At 41.4% G+C, this 15840-nt stretch overlaps 2 long non-coding RNA genes across 2 annotated transcripts in view; one reads left to right on the top strand and one right to left on the bottom strand.

The window, feature by feature from the left end:
* The window catches only part of LOC145447249 (uncharacterized), a 229584-nt gene that overhangs the window by 13169 nt on the left and 200575 nt on the right, over nt 1-15840 (top strand). The gene's annotated exons all lie outside the window — the stretch shown is intronic.
* On the bottom strand, nt 4643-6403 carry LOC145440266 (uncharacterized). Its single transcript, XR_013915497.1, has 2 exons — nt 5367-6403; nt 4643-4859 (listed from the first exon to the last, which is right to left on the bottom strand). It is a non-coding gene; the product is annotated as an uncharacterized LOC145440266 (long non-coding RNA).

Here is a 15840-nt window from a genome sequence, read left to right as displayed (position 1 = left end):
TCTTTCACGCAATCTCATTGCGTTGATCGCCTGGCGTGGAAGCTGTGTGGACACCATGCAGTTTTAATGTAAAGACGTTTGTCTGACCGAGCAATAAGATGTACGCAGTACGCTCATACATTACTTTATCAAATATATATCTAGATTCTAGAAAGTTCAAGGAACGTATTTTTCGGTGTTAGTTTACAACGCACCGTCCCAGAGTACTTTTTCAATAGTCAGTGGGAATTAAATTCATTTCTACAGCGTAAAGAGAAGGTAACACGTGTAAAGCCGTGCAAATTTTGAACCCATCCCTAAACTACTCAATAAAGTGGTAATGTAACTTATGTACGTGCGAGAATATATATATAGTGGAAGTCGTCTACACAAACCTTGCCACCAGCAAGTTCGTATTGTAAATGAAGAAGATCTAGTTGACTATTGTCAAATTGGATGCAACGGCGGATTTTGATCCAACTAGATATGCCAAAATCACGAACTGGTCATGAACTCGTGGCCGGCCACGATGAATTCTCATGGCCGGCCATGAAATTCACTGTGGCCGGCCACGAGACAACGCATTTTCATGGCCGGCCACGAGAAATTCGTGGCCGTCCACAAAAAAATCTGTGGCCAGTAAGTGGCCACGGGAAAGCTGAGACCCCTACTGCGAAGGATTGCCCCATATGGAAACCTTCTTTATACTTTTAATTTTTCAAATTTCTACAGATACGTGAGGAAATTGTTAGGGTTACCCAGAATACATTGCAGGTCAAATTTGATTCGATTACGAGCATTATAGCGACAGAGATTTACGATAGTGTAAAATGACCAACCTTGCGACATCAAATTTCGTCTTCTCTCCAAGTGGAAATATCTTGTTCTATAATATTGTCCATACCGAACAAATATAAATTTGCCTGTGTTGTTGCTTTGCAAGAATACTTCGCTCACACAGTAACCAACTTCAGGTGGATCCCGAATGTAGGGGGACGCAACATACGGCCCGCGGCATCATTTCGAGCGCCCCACAATAACAAACTTGAAGAGTACGATACTACCCAGCAAACACAAAACTTATTAAAGATATTTTTTAAACATCTTTCATGAGTTCAAAAGATGTCCTTCGATTATGTGCAAAATATATACATTTGTCGACAGAAATGGATATATATAAGATGTCCTGTAGGACATCCTCAAAGACATTCTGATGGACATCCTCAAAGATATCCTGATGAACATCCTCCAAGCTACAGAAGCGGACGTTATTTTAGCAGTAAACAGCAGTACCAGGTTCCTGCTGTTTGGTCTACAGCAGAATAAGCTCAAGTGTGGGGAAGCCAGCATTTTTTGCGTAGTAAAAAAAAGCAGTGCAGTCGACACATTTGTTAAAAAGTAGTGAAGCTATAAATAATTGATAAATTTTTCTAAATTACATTGCACTTGCGCAATTAGTTTTAGCTACTAATAAGGCTAAATCTGATTAGTTAAAATGAGTAGACATAACAACGTTTTTCGTGACGATTATGAGAGAGAATTCAAAGGTATCTAGCTATAGATAACTAACCTACGGATAGATACGCGACACCCGTTGCTACGCTTGCTTGCCCGGAGGAAATTATTGCTCAGCAATCTGAACGCAACATAATTGCTAATCCCATAGCTGACGACCCGCGTGCTTAAATTCAATAATGTTCATTTTATTTGAAAGATACTGTCGCACTGATTCCAACAAATATACGTTAAATCTAATCAGGGCAATGGAATCTCCTTGAAATACACCTCAAAGTCTGAAAATCGGCAATATTTCCCGATTTCAACATAATAAATAACTTACTGGAGTTCTTGCTACGTACGCTCAAAAATGATTTTGTATAAACTTTTTTAATCTTAGTTGACGCCTCCAATCTCAACGAGGTGAAGAAGTTTGGTTTATCACCCTATTTTATGGGGGTCAAGACCAAGGTTTTTTTAGGGGGGCTGACAAAGTGCTGTTTCGGCCTTGAGTAAAGGTGAACCTAGACCTGAGATGTCGGAAGGTCCATGAAGCACTTTCTAATGACAAGGAGTTGCTGACGTAGATTATTTCTGGCGAAAAGTATGGAATGTGATATGCCACGCCTCGTATAAATGCATAGTATATGTACAAAAACGCTTTTTCGTGCTAATCTAATTTTTGACTGTCCTTATTTTTTGGTCCCTGGCGATGGCAACCCTGATTATAGATCAGGGAATGGGATGGATTTAGTTTGAAATTCTCGCCACTAACCCCAACCAAATACTGTACTAATAATCACGCAGATCGCTGTAGTATTGATCGCCTGCAGCTGGGATATTTTATGGGTGCGCCTATAGTATTGACTTCAAACTTACATGTGCCTCATGCCAATGTACCTGAAATGCAATGATATTCTTATGGAGCAGGGGCGTGCAACTTCTCTAGTCGGTGGGCCGGATATAGGAAAATTAAGTACTTGGCGGGCCGGATTGCTGAATGGATAAATTATTCGCCCTTATATACAAGGAATAAATCGTATTTATTGAATGTCTTTTATCGACAGCAATGTCACTTCAAAGCCATTTCTCGCCGATAATGAAAATACAATGTGGATTTGAGAACAGCATTGTCATACAGGCGCCGCCATGTCTGCTTCTTGCTGACCAACTAACTCAGAGTGCAATCCTTAATTAAGATTTGAAAGCGTTTGATAAGCCCCTTTACCCAAAATTTACCAAAATATCAATTCATTAGGGTTGAGTACATCGTAAATGCCGATAATGCAAGTCTTCTCGCTTCGAAGAACTTATCCGCAAGCTCCATTCTCGCACGCTGCGCAGTGCGCAGACCTATATATTAACATGCGGTCACTAAAATTTGGCGTTTAGGTAAGTAGTGGGGAATCTCGGCAGACCGGGGCCTCGGGCCACATTATCATGTAAGACGGGAAACTGTCCGCGGGCCAGACAAAATGTCGTTGCGGGCCGTATGTTGCCAGTCCCTTTTATTGACGGTCTTAGATAAAAAATCTGAATATCTCAATTTGCTCGCGGAGGATGTAGACAAGTGGTTCTCAACCTTTTGTCTTCGCGGATCCCTTTTGGACCGTCACGGACATCGCGGACCCCCTCTAATTTTCGCTCAAAATTGGCTCAATTATCGTGCAACCGTCAACTGTCTTGTGCAAATAATAAATGTAGACTAGTGATAAACAGCCACAAAATGACTTTTGTTGAAAATAACAGCACACTATATGTAGAAATTGGGTTTATTTTCATTAGTTCGAAGGGAATTTTCCAGCTGTATTTATTGTCTTGAAAGTCCGCGTCTTCGACTTGATATGAATGAGTGCCGAAAATCCATTTCCAGAACGATGTATTGGTGGCGAATGTAATAGTAACGCGTAACGCTTCCGATGATAGAATTTGGTGTGAGTTTTTAATGAACATTTCACGTCCAGCCTACAGTCATTTCTATCTAGCATATCATATTGAAGTTATTTAGTGGTATATCAGAGGAGAAAATGGATTTCGTGGCGAAGTTTCAATTCCTTCATTGAGACAGATGCGGAAAACAAATTCAGGAATTTCTATTTCAAACGACTGTTTACTAATTTGCTGAGACTGACAACTCCAAATCCGACATGTTTGCCTGCTTGACCTTGCTATCTCCGACATTTCATTTTTTCACAAGGCCCAACAAAACATCTCTAAACAGCAATATGTTTGCATCAGCAGGCTATTGGCAATTTTACAATTAAAATGAGTTTGCACAGTCGGATATTTCATCTCAGACGACCATTTCAATGATGTGATTCCAAAAGTTTTAGTTATTATGAAGCGAAAAAGGCTCATGCTTGTCTTAATTAAAAAATAAAAATTAGGTTGTCAATCATTTTACAAATTTAGAGGCTTCGCGGACCCCCTGAAAATGCTTCACGGACCCCCAGGGGTCCGCTGACCCTCGGTTGATAACCACTGCTGTAGACAGAGTAAAGGTACACGGCACATCACCAATGTAAACTAAACCTCACCAAAACAGACTCTGTGAAACTATTACCAGGAGTAAGATTCGCATCATGGCTAGTTTAAGCATTAATGACATCCGAAATATCAATAATATAGGTGCTAGAAAAGGTACTATACTTATGATATTGAAGTATTTGAAAGTATGGAATATGTATCAAGTATGGTATGGAACAATGTTGGTATGGTATGGAAAATTGCAAGTATGGTATGGAGAGAGTAAGGCAAGTATGGAGTATGGAAAATTCTCGTTCCATACCATACCATACCATGCCCTGCACTGTAAAAAATAAAAACCTCGATTTACCGCGAAATGTTTGGAAGCACGGTAGCCAGACATTTCGTGGTAATCTAACATTACCGTTGGTCAATGCAAATCCAACTTACACTCGTCCGGTAATCTCACTTTACACGACAGACTGTAATGTTACAGTCCCCTCCGGGTATATCCAATCTACATGTTCTCCTGTACATTTGAGACCGAGACCGCCTACCTACCTACCTACCTACCTACCTACTTACATGCTGTCCTTGCAAATCAGGATACATACCAGCTTGTAAATTCACGTACACCCATACCTATCGCAAAGCAACTCGATGTTAAAATATCGCAAAATTTTCTTCACACTCCCAAAACGACATTGGAACAAACTGTATATTCATTCTTGATATCACGATGAAGTGGTAATCGATGGAAAAGAATTGCTGCTGGAGGTCTAATTCTTCTTTAGGAGACATGCAGTAACACGAGCGGTCGCAAGAAAAGGTGAATTAATTCCACCACCGGCGAAACTTCCAATTGTTTCTTTTTATCTTCCTCATTCCTTCTGTGTAACTAGTGTCTTGCAGTTCCACTAAAAAGAATTCATGAGTAAGTCGCTATATAAAGCAAAGTTCCTAACCTAGACATGACATTATAAAGACTGCCAAGACAAATAAGCAAACAAAAATATACGGTAACATGTTTTGAAGTACCGGTACTGGTACATTGTGTGATGAAGGCTCCGCCTTGTACATGATATAGCAGAGATTCATGACTTACTTTATCAATGTATTGAAGCAAAAGGTTCCTCATCCTCACCAATTCCACTCTGGATATGAGGTGGCATGTGTGCCAAATAAATCCAGCAGTGGATGAAAACATCTCTATGCTATGGCCCGAAAATGACATAAACAAGCCAACAGTTTCAACTCCTCCGCGGCGGAGTATGTGGTGTCACAGGTCACTATATAAGTCGACTAGTATCCCAAAATAGAACAGAGAATGCGGAGAATGAAATATTTCAATCATGAAATCAAAGTGGTGTGCACATTGCACAGTCGCAGATATTCACGGTAACAAGTACTATGTAGTACTGTACCTTTTACGATGCGTATCCCATTCAGCGTTCCTAGGAATCTTCCACGATCGTGTCCACTTTCTTCAAGCACAACAAGCTTCGCATCACCCTTTGCTCAAATCTCAATAATGATCAGATGACGATACGACACTCGAACGATTTCGAAATAAGTCGTATTCATGCGCTGACATGCCACCAATAATATTTGCTGGCCACGTTATAATGTTTGACTTAGGTTATTTCTCTTTCATACAGAAACATTTATCAGTACATATAGTTCCTTTCTTTTCCGTCTAATTTCGTATAAATTGATATTTATCCCAAGTGTTGTTCACTACTTTCTGTACTTACTAAACGAGACGCTCCTTGTGATGTCACAGTTGTGCGTTGGCTGTTTACTACAAATCTCAGAAAACCAGTAACGCGTAACGGTAACCTATTGTAACCTATTACAGGTCGCCTTGTCCGCCATTAGCAAATGGTCAACTGAGCATGCGGTGCTGATATTTCTAGTTTCCCGAACAATATTATACATCCTAAACTGATTTTCTAACATATCAGCCGTATCCGTAACAACGAATGTAACCAGCGAGAACGGCCGTATAGCCATATAGCCTTATAATATATTATAATGGCTATGGTGTAACTACATTAGCTACGATTGTCAGTTGTTTCTTGTACCCTACTTACTATGTACTATACTGAAATTGGTACTTGGGCCAACAATTTCCGTACGACAGACCCCAGTTTCGCGAACAAGGTTGAATCAAGTCAAATCACCACGAGAATGATATATCAGTAACATTCATTTCCACGTATATATTGGCTGCAGCGATTATGAAGCTAATCAATCTTCCCAATAGCCTTGTAAACTGCAGTTACGAGTAACTGTCAGTAATTTTGCGAGGAAATTCTGGCAACTTGACTTCACAGCTAAACAAAGGTAATATCACATATCAAAATGTAAAATTACAAGCTACGCACAGTTATTGGCTGCGACCGGTAATTCGTTGTAAAATTTACAGAGATTTCCCAGTAAATCTACCAGATTTTTTACAGTGTGGTATCAGGCATATTGCGGATGCGATTGTTGTGTAAGCCAACGATGATATGGTGCGGGACAGGCAAAGCAAATGCGATGGTATAGTTCGCACCGGGCCTATTGCAGATGCGGTTCTTCAAGCCAGTAGAACTAGTCTTGTTAGAGACGTGATAAATCAGGCTAGCAACGATTGCCGAGCGCGCGCCAATCGATGACTTAATTTCGCAATCATCTCAGCGAGATCGATTCTCGCTAGTTTTTGCCGTGCTATGGGTGCAATCGTTGCTAGCCTGATTTATCACGTCTTTAACAAGCCTAGTTCTACTGGCTTGAAGAACCGCATCTGCAATAGGCCCGGCCAATTGGCTGTGTTAAAGGATTTTAGCAAAAAATGTTAGCGTAGATTGAAGAATGCCGTTTGAATACAGTGTTCTTCAGATAACCTGTTGCTATTTCTTCGTTCTTTGTTGATATTAAGCCGTCAAATTGTAGATCAAAGTTGCGTTGCCGTGTATCGGTGAATGCGTGAGATTAAGCATCCAATTGTTGAAGCATAGACCTAATAGAGTTCTAGATTTGATGAGATCGCGGACCACGCGACAATTATGAATTACGCGTCGCCGGTGAGGTGAATACTGCAATACATTCGAAATTATTAATACTGATTACGCGCGTTCGGAAAAGCGACGCGACGAGTTGTAGCTACACTGTGACTGTGATTACATTTAGGGCTGGGCAAAATGATTCGAGTACTCGAATCTGAATCGAGTAGTAATTTTAATGATTCGAGTCGAGTAGTAAAATACGATTTTTTCGAGTACTGAAATTATACGGTCCTCGCAACTAAAAGTTAATTTACTGACGAGAATTATAGTTTTGATATTATTTTCCACTGAGGAAGCCGTGAAACCTTGATTGGCCGTGTTACAGCACACCAGGCACAGTTTAAAGCTACGAACGTTACTGGAAATAACACATTTCCGAAGTCATTATCATCCACCAAAATTGTTAAGAAGTGCAATGAAATCGGTATGGTAGAAAAAATACCAAAGTATCTTTAAAGTGACGGATAACAAGCATTACGTTCTTTGTGGTGGCATAAAAGGTTCATATTTGGACTTCGACATAGTACATCCTGTTATGACGTCATAATGAGTGATACTCGATTACTCGACTCGACTCGAAGCACATTACGTGATTCAGAATCGAATCACTCAGGTACTCGATTTTGCCCAGCCCTAATTACATTATACGATATAACGACCTTGTCTCCCTTGCACGCACGTGAAAAAAAGCCCTCTCTCGTCTACTGTGCACACGAGAGAAGACGCGAGAAAAAAGCCATCGTATGTATCGGTCATGTCATTGCGCAAGAGCGTGCTACAAATTAGCTAGTGCTACCGACCGACGAAATATTGAAATGCATCGAGAGGGGTTTCGCGTAAATGGAAGGGGTTTCGCGCTTCAAAAGTCGGTGGTTCCGACCCCCGAACCCCCCCCTGGCTACGCGCCTGCGAAATACATTGCTTAATTCTAAATCGATCAATTCAGCAGCCAGCCTAGCCGAATTCTGGTCAAATATATTAGTCCCGCATGTGTTTTGATGACGTAGTCATAATGGATATATTTATACACTACGCTTGTGGTAGATCATGCAGGATTGATATATTAGCAACCTTTATCATGTGTTATTAGTATCAGTTTCCAAACAACCATGTTAATCAAGTTGGGGATCATGGTTCATTGCTTTTATATAGCCTTTTACAGTTGCAATATTGGCAGAACTCAGTGATTCCTTTATTAGTATCAACAACGTATCCATTTTCTCTTATCAAGTGTCTGTTTGTATAGCATTCAGTTGTTGTCTTAGTCTGTGATCTGTTACAATATTGAAATCATAGTTCTAACGCATCTCCATTGGTAGCTGAGAAAATGCATCGCAATGAGATTGATTTGGATGTAGTACGAGAATGCCAAATAAAAGGTTTTCTGTCAAGGCGCGTGTCCTGCCCCTGCATCTACCTCGTCCTGCTGGTGTTTTTTCTGAAACTCATGATCATCGGGGGGATCATGCTCTATCTGACGCTGTCCGAAGAGAGCGTGTACATCAAGGTGCGACTAGAAGAATCGCAGGTGTCCAACGACCACGACCAGACCCTCGGTACCTTGTCCGTAGCGTTGGCTGAAAGGTTTGCCATTTCTGCGAGTAGAAATGCACAGGTAACTTTCACAATACTGAGTTTAGTACCGTATGGAGTAGGCTCTGGTTTGTCATGCGTAATTTTTGTGGACTAAACTTGACTCGAGTCATTTTCTTCAAAATGCAATTTGACTCGACTCAACTTGAGTTGCTTTGTGTATCGATTTGTACTCGAGTCATTGCGGTCATGAGTTGAGACATGATACATGACTTTATTCGAGTCTTGTGTATTAGGGCAGTTACTTGAAAATAGTCAGGAACAGGAACTGCCTATTATCTATCTGAAGACCGGTAATCGTTTTAAGAGTCAGAAAATGAGTATATTGTGATTGCAAGGCATTCAATAGCACTCGAAAGTTTCAAAAAGTGAGTTGAACACCTGATTTCAACTCGACTCTCAACACTAGGACACGAACTTGACCTGAGTCGAAACTATAAAACTAAGATTGACTTGTGACTTCGTGACAACCCTGATTGGATCCTTGATAGGTAGGTCTACTTACTGTGAAGTCAAAATGCAAATGCCAGCCGTTATCGTTTCCTGCCAAATTCTATAGCAGACACAATGCTTTTACAAATACCAACTTCAAACGTTGGCAACGTATCTTGATTGCCATCACGCACATTAATCACAGTATTCGGAATAAACAACACAATTTTCAGTGGAATTACTGTTTTTGTAAAGTGCTCACTGTACAGACAGCACATGATATGTACCTGGTGCCGAATAAGCCTATGTTTTATTTACTGTGTTTCCAAGCGTAATTATCTACCTACCTAATTATCTTTGCGATGGTATAAACTGTACTAAATTAGTGTCTTTCTCCTGAATACTAGGAATGAAATTAGTGAAGTACTCAGTTCAGCACGTTGATAAATTTCATTGTGTGGACGAGTAGGATTTTTTAAGTCAATATTATATCACTCAAGCACTCACTTCAATACTATACCACTCACTGTGCTCAGTATGAGGGGCGCTGTGCCATGAAAATGAGACTAGTAAATCTGTCTATGTTGTTGCTCATCAATAAAGGCTGAAAATATTCTCTTATGTATAAACTGTACTAAATTAGTGTCTTTCTCCTGAATACTAGGAATGAAATTAGTGAAGTACTCAGTTCAGCACGTTGATAAATTTCATTGTGTGGACGAGTAGGATTTTTTAAGTCAATATTATATCACTCAAGCACTGACTTCAATACTATACCACTCACTGTGCTCAGTATGAGGGGCGCTGTGCCATGAAAATGAGACTAGTAAATCTGTCTATGTTGTTGCTCATCAATAAAGGCTGAAAATATTCTCTTATGTATGGTGATGTTAAATGGACTACTCTTTCTGGTTTATAGATCCTTATTGGTTCTATTATGAGTTGAGCTCTACTAAGTAACTCCAAAACATTCTATCCTCCCTAAATAATTTTTGCCAGATTTGCATACATTGTTGTTAGTTACCCAGACACATGATATTAAGCAAGCTTGCTCTATTATTTGTAGTGTTATGAAAGCTGTGATTTATTATTCTCTTGCATCTAATATGGCGAGATCGCTTTTGGATATGTAGCTATGGCAATTCGGTTCTATATTCATACCAATATATTCAAATACTAGTGTACAAACAGTGATATTAATAGTATGGTGGAGGTGGAAATGCTATTCATTGTTACTACTCAAGTAGAAGTAGTGTCTAGCATTCTAGGCCTAGTTCTGGTCAAAAAGCTGATAACCATAAGTTAGAATTTGAACTAGTCTTAAAACCTAAGCACTTGATTCAGTAGTGCAAGTAAGGCAAGTAAGGCAAAGTAAGGCAAAATCAATTGTAATACATTTAATTAGAAGTATTTTGCTAGTGATCATCTATTGTCCTTGATAATACTAACTCCAGTACTACTATAAATACTTCGTTGTATTAGTACAATAAGATCATGTTTCAGCGACTAGAAATATAAGTCTTAGTGGGTGTTTTGCCTCAAAAACCGTATAACAGCTTGCAAGTATTTGTTGAACTAAATTTTTAAACAAACCATTGATGCGATCCATAGTAAAATTTGCGATTTTATCCTCCTGTTTCCAGAGAAATTGTCCTTTTTTAGCCGGTTTTCATTGCTTTGTTGTTCCAGACAGGAGCTATTGCCGATCATGAATCATACTTGCGTTCCGGGTCTGGGAAACTTATTCAACACCATCCGCGTTGTATGTGTTACTACTAATTTGATTCGACTAGCTTGTCAAAATTTAATTGACTATATCGCTCAGATATTGCTGGACCTCCAGGGAGAGACGGTAGAGATGGTAGAGCCGGACCGCCAGGCGGACGAGGCCCACCCGGTGATAAAGGAGATGCTATCCTAGGTCCGGCCGGCATTCCCGGACCGGCTGGACCACCGGAAAAGCGGGGACCCGGCGGACCGCGTGGACCTTCAGTAGATTTTTGAATATTATACATAAAATTGTGGCACGTCAAAGGACCACTAGCTGCAATATTATAACCTGACAGTTTGACGATGTCATGAATCATGATGCATCCTCTCTGATGATGTCTATAACTAAAAAATTGCCCGGCATAAAATCAATTTTATTAAAATATTTAAAAATAAGATCTCGTGTCAAGCGTGAATAGTACAATAGTAAGTTACATCTTCACAATGTTTCTGGAATGCCTGTCTTCAAGCTCCCGTCAAATAAGGCCTACTTGGAAATTCTGCGTCTGCGTTGAACATCCCTATTATTGGTGGTGCGGCCCGCGGCGTCATCAAAACTAAGAAATTGGCCCGCGAGCACATTTGAGTTTGAGACCTCTGGTTTAGGGGAATGACGACGGGTTGTTCCGGCCATTCTAAATACATTTTAATTTATTGATAGAAAAACGCGGACAGGAGTTTGAACAAACTTCAAGATGTAGCATGTTCAACATTGTTTCAAAATATGACGGCAAATAAATATTTCTTGGGTAATTAGCCGCCACTCTGTCATTTCCCAATATCAACACATCCACTCAGCACCAATTGGTACAATTCACTGCTTTCAATTTAGAAATAAAATCAATACACTGGATCTTCTAAAATTTCTTACTCGGCCCACCAACATCTTTCTGCTTCTCATTTGGCCCACGGGGAAAAATAATTGCCCACACCTGATATATAATGTTCTTTCCAATTTTCTACTAGCCATAGACGAAGACCATTGACGAGTGTCAGCCGAAAATATTCAGGTATATTTCAATATGAATATACTATCGTGCAATTTTATCTAGAAGTTCTGTACCTTGGAGAAGCCCTATAAATGTAATATACTTGTATTAGCATGGTTCAAATCATGAATTTAATGAAGACTGGTTTCAAACTCCTACTGAAGTTTCTATAAATTTATGATTCAAATTTACTGCCTGGCTCCACAAACGCAGGTTGTTGTTTTTGTTATGTTCTAGATCTTGTTTGAACAATAACTCAATGCGACGAGGTTGCAATAAGAAATCAGTATATTGTACAGCAGAATAACTTGAGACAGGCGACACGATCCAGAGTGCAGTTAAACGAAAGACCACGAGACAACAGAACACAGGGTATAAATACAAGCACGACACACGAGGAAATAATGATTGGCGGTAATTACTAGTCCTAAAGAAAAGAGGAGATGAACAACACTGAACGTAAATGCGCGAACATAACAGTCCTCCCCTGTAAGTTAAAGGGATGCCCACATTTACGTAGGTCTATAGAAATCCGGGGGTTTCCTATTCCTCAGAGGATAACGTCTACCCGACGTACGGGCAGGACTAGCTGCAGGACCTTGGGCCCTGTTCCTAACCAATGGTTGCTCAGCTTGCGACTGCGGAGGCTGAGCAACTTCCTGTGTGGCTGTATTATTATCGCCAGCTGAAATCAAGCGTGGTTGGAGTTGGTTCTTATGCCTTCTCCAATACCCATGATCTGTTTTTGCAATGTACACAACACGCCCGCCCCAGTATTTCCGTTACCACGCCAGCAACCCACTTTGGTCCCCGTCGGTAACTACGAGCGTAAACCGAGGAACCAATCTCAAAATGAGTGACTGATTGTCTAGGCGTAACGGGTTTCGATTTGTCGAAGGGCGAGCACAAACTTAACAAATTGCGCGGCTGTCGACCATGTAAAATCTCGGCAGGCGTTTTCCAGTCTATGCCCGGGTGCGGTGCACATCGGTACGTAGCGAGAAGTGTTTGGAGCGCGAAGTTGAGATCTTTTCCCCCGTCGCAATTTTTTATCAATCCAGCTTTTAGAGTCTGGACGAAACGCTCCGCTTCCCCGTTAGAGGCAGGGTGAAAAGACGGTGATACGATATGGCTGATTGCCAAATTAGAACAAAACGTATCGAATTCATTCGATGTGAATTGCGGCCCGCCATCCGTGACAATTGTTATGGGCAAGCCTTCGATAGAGAAGACTTCCCTCAAAGCGTTGACCACACACAAGGTTGTGGTAGAACCGACATTCATTACTTTAACGAAAGGATATTTCGAATGCGCATCGACGATGACAAGAAACATCTTATTTTTTATTGGACCTGCGAAATCCAAGTGAATCCGTTCAAAGCTTTCAGACGTTTTAGGCCATTCGCGATACTGCGCTTTCATTACCTTACGGCAAGCGTCGCAACTCTTAACGAGATTTTCAATGTCGCGATTAATGGAAGGCCATGCGATGTAACGTCGAGCCATCTGCTTCATTTTCGCGATACCCCAATGTCCTTCGTGCAACAATGATAAGACTCGCGAGCGAAGTGACTGCGGGATTACTACGCGCTGAAAACCATCAATATTGAGCATGACTATGTCTTCGTGCAGAGAAAGAAAGCGAATGTTTGCGAGTCGAAAACCAAGAAAAATCCAAATGAATTTCGCGTCTTTTTGAAGAAGGCGATACAAGGCAGCGGCTTTATTCGTGAAATAAGGAATAAACGCGCGATAATAATTGACTTTGCCCAGGAACGCCTGTAGCTGGCGAACATCCTGAGGTTTAGGCAACTGTTTGATTGCTTCAACGGATTTGTGAGACGGGCGTTTGCCGTCCTTGTCGATTATATGACCAAGGTTGCGAAAATGATCGCGTTCATCAAAGCCAGTAACGATTATGTCATCGATAAAACTAGCAACACCGGGTAAGCCGGCGATCATGGCATCAATACAGCGTTGAAAATTTGCGGGACTAGATGCGACTCCGAAACACATGCGTCGATAACGGAATAGACCGAATTGCGTGTTGATGACACACAAATTCATCGCATCATCATCTAATTCTAGCTGAAAATAAGCATCGGCAAGATCAATTTTCGTGAAAATACAACCACCCTGTAACTTGTGAAGAATTTCATCCAAGGAGGGCAGGGGATGTTGATCTATCTGAATTTGTTGATTCAATGCTTTGAAGTCGCCACAAATGCGTACTGATCCATTAGACTTAGTGACGGCAACAATTGGTGCTGCCCAATCACTGTAATTGATTGGTTCAAGGATACCTTGATTGACTAATCTATCCAATTCGGTTTGAACAGCGATTTGCCTTGCGAAAGGCAAAGGGCGTGGCTTGTTAAATACGGGCTTGGCATTAGGTTTCAAGTGAATTGTCACCTTTGTCTTGGTGCATCGTCCTAATACATTAGAGAAAACGGAGGGAAATTTGGACTGAAAAGATACCAATTTGTCGTTCGAATCAGAAATGCCAATAGTATTACATGATTGCGATTTGACCATCTGCGAGGAAATTGCATCCAAAGCAGACGTCCCCTTAGCGGTCATGGAGAAAGCATCGCTCCATTCAATACCAAAAATGTTTTGCCCACGGTGTTCGTCGAGAACCACCAATTTTAAGCCAACTCGAACTTCAGAACCCACCTGCACGGTCACAGTGCAAATACCTTTCACTTTCAGTGGCTTGTCGCCGTACGCTACGAAAGAGCAATGGTATGCCGAGACTTTCGGAGAGCCCAAAGTTTTGTACCCAGTCAATCCCACCATGGCGGAGGGTGCACCAGTGTCCCACTGTGTCGGCAACGGAATTCCGTTGATGCTGGAGTTGATCCAGAGCTGGTTTCCTACGCGTCGATATAGTTGATCGATGTCGAAGGAGAGGAGTGGCACTGAGCAGAAATTGACGGATGTGACCTGTTGCGTGATACTAGGTTTGGACATGCACACAGGTTTGATATGACCTTTACGACCACATTTCTGACATACTGAATGTCGATATTGACAGTCTTTTCTCTGGTGATCGATGAAACAGCGGCTGCAGGATTTCAGTCTTTCCGGGAAGTTGCCTTGGTTGGATTTGGAAGGTTTTTTCCCCTTCTGATAACTTCCCGTCATTTTGTTGACGACGGAAGTGTCTTTACCGCTACTCTCGCCCTGGATAACCCTATCAGTTTCCAGCGTTCTCACGTATGTTGCGGCTACTTTGAGAACGTCGTCGAGGGATGGATTGGTTTGTGTTAGACAATGCCGTCTCACATCCGCGTGCGGCGTTTCTTTAATGATGAGATCGCGCATTAGCTCATCAACGTAGCTCTGATCACAGCCATCTCTTGAGCATATGAAGTTGCAATCTTTTGAGATTCCGCGTAGAGTTGCGATCCAATCGGCGTACGATTGTCCCGGCTGCATTTTGCAATTGTAAAATTCGTACCTGGCTGCTTGCACATGAATGGAGTCCTTGAAGTGTGTAGACAACTTCTCGGTCAACGCGTCGAAGGTTTGCGCACTGACATCAGCAGCACCAAACAAATTACGTAGGAGCGAGTACGTTTCAGGTCCGACCCATGAGAGTAAACACGCTCGTTTCTTCTCCATGTTGGAAATGCCGTAAATTGCAAGGTGATGGTTGAATCGTTGCAGATACTGGTCCCATTTCTCCTTTGATTTTATGAACGAATCAAACTTGGGAGCGGTAGCTTCAGATGTTGACGTACCGGGACTCAACCTCTGCGCTAATTGCGATATCGCTTCCTCGTGCTGCAGCTTTTGCTGTGCCATACCTTCTTTGTGCTGCGCCATCTCCTCTTTGTGCTGTGCGCGTTGTTGGACCAGATCTTCTCTGTGCCGAGCATTTTGCTGCTCCAGCTGAGCTTTTTGATTTGCCATTGTTTCATGTAGACTCGCCATCATTGCCTGCTGCTTCTCGAGCAGCTTCAATATACCTGAATCCATGCTTTATCTTCGTCGCAGAAATAACTATGAATCCGACTTCTGACACCAATTGTTATGTTCTAGATCTTGTTTGAACA

Source organism: Botryllus schlosseri, chromosome 1 (assembly GCF_051294905.1).
Source record: "Botryllus schlosseri isolate E-star chromosome 1, Bs_hap1, whole genome shotgun sequence".
In the NCBI taxonomy this organism is placed as follows: Eukaryota; Metazoa; Chordata; class Ascidiacea; order Stolidobranchia; family Styelidae; genus Botryllus; species Botryllus schlosseri.
This window is presented reverse-complemented; position numbering and strand designations above follow the sequence as displayed.